This window comes from Arachis duranensis, chromosome 8 (genome assembly GCF_000817695.3).
Source record: "Arachis duranensis cultivar V14167 chromosome 8, aradu.V14167.gnm2.J7QH, whole genome shotgun sequence".
Lineage (NCBI taxonomy): Eukaryota > Viridiplantae > Streptophyta > Magnoliopsida > Fabales > Fabaceae > Arachis > Arachis duranensis.
The window spans coordinates 32,762,892-32,766,163 of NC_029779.3; the positions used below are offsets into that span (position 1 = coordinate 32,762,892).

General features: G+C 28.5%; 1 protein-coding gene across 10 annotated transcripts in view; it reads left to right on the forward strand.

The window, feature by feature from the left end:
- Positions 1-3,272, forward strand: part of LOC107462233 (nicotianamine aminotransferase 1) — a 10,358-nt gene that overhangs the window by 4,149 nt on the left and 2,937 nt on the right. The gene's annotated exons all lie outside the window — the stretch shown is intronic.

The window sequence follows — 3,272 nt, forward strand, 5'->3', positions numbered from 1 at the left end:
ATATATGTATATATATTCTATTATTTAATTAAATAAAAATAGATTTTTTATAAAAAAAATTAACAACCAAACTAACTGTTATGTATAGTGTAATAAATTAATTGTCAAGTTTTCATACGTGTTTATATTCTTGATATTTATGTAGTCAATATTTTACTAATTTAAATTTGTATATGCACAAACTACTTGGGTTTAAAAATTTTTCTTTACATGGTTCATAGTTGATGAGATATATTTTTTATAAAATAAAATACTATAAGTTTTAAAATCTTTATATATTTTACATTTCAAATTTTAAGACTATTTATACCGGAATGGATGGAAAAAGTGAAAAAAGAGATAATAAAAAATTATAAAAAAATACAATAGTATTTATTGCAACAATTTATACTACGTGGTTTTTAAAAGGTTTGCGCGCAAAATCAATGTGCCGTAGATTAAGTAGTGTCTACCATGTCATGCAATTGTACTAGATCAGCATTTCGGTGACGAAAATGATGGTAGGGACAAGTTGGAGCTACAATTATAAATTTAGAAATTCTAATTGGAGCCAATAAAAATTGTAAAAATTATTCTAATAATCAGACTAAATTTCAGAAGTTAAATTGAGATTTAACTCTAAATTAGATGTTAGCATGAAAAAAATAGAATAAGTAAGTGCACGAACAAAAATATCAAAGTCAAAGGCTAAGTATAATGCATATTCTATAGCAGCATGCAAAGAAGTGTTAAATTCTATGAAAGATGTTTCAAAAATTATATACAATAGAGCTCTGCCCAAATTTGTTACTATAGAATGAAGATGTATTTTTATGACAATACCTGCTGTTAGAAGGATAGAGTGGCTTCATGATCTTGAGTAGTGCTTTAGATAATTAAGTTAAATTAGTTAATATTATTCTATTTTTTAGATTTGATATTTTCTTTGATTTAGTACTTTATTTTTGTTTAGTGCTATTCTATAATTTTTCTATTTATGTTTGACTCTTTTATTCATTCAAAAAAAATTGTTTGCACGCTTTTATTCAATGATTATTGGAGTAAATTCAAATAAATTATGTATGAGTAGGAAATTATGCCTTTGTACCGATTAGATCATAACTCAAGTATTGAGATTGAGAAAGATGCAAATGAATTTGAACAAGAAATAAGAGATATTATTATGTTTAGAATGATGGTTGACTACAAAATGAAAAAAATTGACAAAATTGTAGAACTTCTGTTTTAACAGAAAGAATGAATGCGGTTGAATTTTTAGCTGTCCATCCAGCTAGATGTTATGAAAATTTTTATATGGAGAAAGAAGTGTTCTTATATTTTTGCAAAACCTTGAGAGAATTTACAGATTTATGTGATGGGAAAAAGGTGAGTTTAGAGAAGGAAGTTGAAATATTTTTTATAATTATGTTCCACAATTTGCATCATAGAGTTGTCGCAAAACGCTTTTAACATTTATGTCATACTGTAAGTACCTAATTTAAAAAAGTTTTAAGAACAATATATAAATTAGAAACACAGACCACTCATCCGGGACACTGGATGAGAATAAGATGAGAGTGAACTTGCAATGACACTCTGAGAGATGGGTTTATCGTGCATATTTTGAGAGAATCGTGGTTCTCTCTATAAAACTCTAGTGTTCCTTGAATTGAAAAAATATGATGCATATCTGCAATAGTAAATGTCGAAAAGATGTAATAGGATTTTTCGAAATGTGCTGGGTTACCGCATTGGTTCCCCGATGAGTCGAGTCTGGGACTCATCCGTCATTAGGACGTCGAGTTTGAAATCCGAGTCCAAAATAACTTTAGAGTATTTTTAGATGCATTGAATCCTAAAAACAATTTTTTAAAATCTCATGGATGTATATGTTTTTTTTACATTTTTTATTACTGTAAGTTCTTTTCCTATTTTTAGTTAATTCTTATATATTCTTTAACTAGTATTTAATTTTTTATACAAATGAATTTTATCTTGTTGATTCTGAATTTTGTTCCAATATGCCAGGCTTTCTTGCTCCATTTCATAAACAAAGATATTATTTTCGAGACTTTCACTTAAAAGGACAACATAGAATAAATTTGAATTGTTTTATTATCGACACTTCTTATTAAGAGATGTTATTGAAAGGTATCTTGGTGTTTTAAAAGTAAGGTTTTCAATTTTAAAGCAAATGCCTATTCTCTCAGCGGCAAAGACAAAATCCTACTACATGCTGTGTTATATATAATTTTATTAAAATACAACACAGGGATGATAACTTTTTGGTAAATTGCTGAAATGATCCAAATAAAAAAGACAATTGCAAATTAAATGTGAAACAATTATCATAGATGAATTAATTATTACTTTCTTAAAGTGTTGAATAGTGATACATTTTTTTTATTTTTTATTTTTAGTTTTAGTGGTGAGTTTATTTTGTTTATCAGAATTATTACACATTCAAATATTTTTTTATCCAATTAGATCTAACATCAACAAAAACCATTCTCATTAAAAAAGTTGTTATTACACACATTTTTTTCTTTTCTTCCTCCGCGCTTCTTCTTCTTCTTCCTTTTCTTTCAAATACATGCATACTTCTTTTTCTTCTTATTTCAAATTCAGACATACCTCCTCCTCCTTGTTCGCACACATAAATTCTTCTTTTGCTTCTCCTCTTCCTCCTCCTCCTCTTCTTCTTCTCCTCTTTTGTTATTATCATCATCAATAACACTAATATTTTGCTAATGAATTATTTTTTTATAAGATTTATTGGGAGATATATTCTTTTATCTTGATCCTGAATTTCTTAGTGCTAGAAGAAGGCATGTTTTGGGTTATTGTTATGAGTTGCTAGCTTGCTAGGCTACTAATCGGGCCGAGTTGAGAATGAGATACAAAGACATAGAAGGAATGATTGGGCTCCGGCCCTCTTTTTCTAAACACAGTGCCACAGTGCGGGGCAGGTAGCCCCAAATCAGAGTGCCCTCTTTCCGGGACCACTTTGCTGAATGTATGAAGTATTGAAAGCACACCTTGGCTTCCATGAGATATTGATGCATGCATAACACAGAATTTAAACTTTTCACATTTGTTTAAACAGACCAATGAATTGACCACTCAGATCAATCTAAACTTGATCAATCTAAGTTTATTATTAATCTTGTCTCTTAAGGAAGTATAAATTTGATAGTATCATAATAATAATAGTATAATATAAACAGAGGAACACTCAATAATTCAATATTGCATTGCATTACATATGCGTAAACAACGTGATGTCACGCATC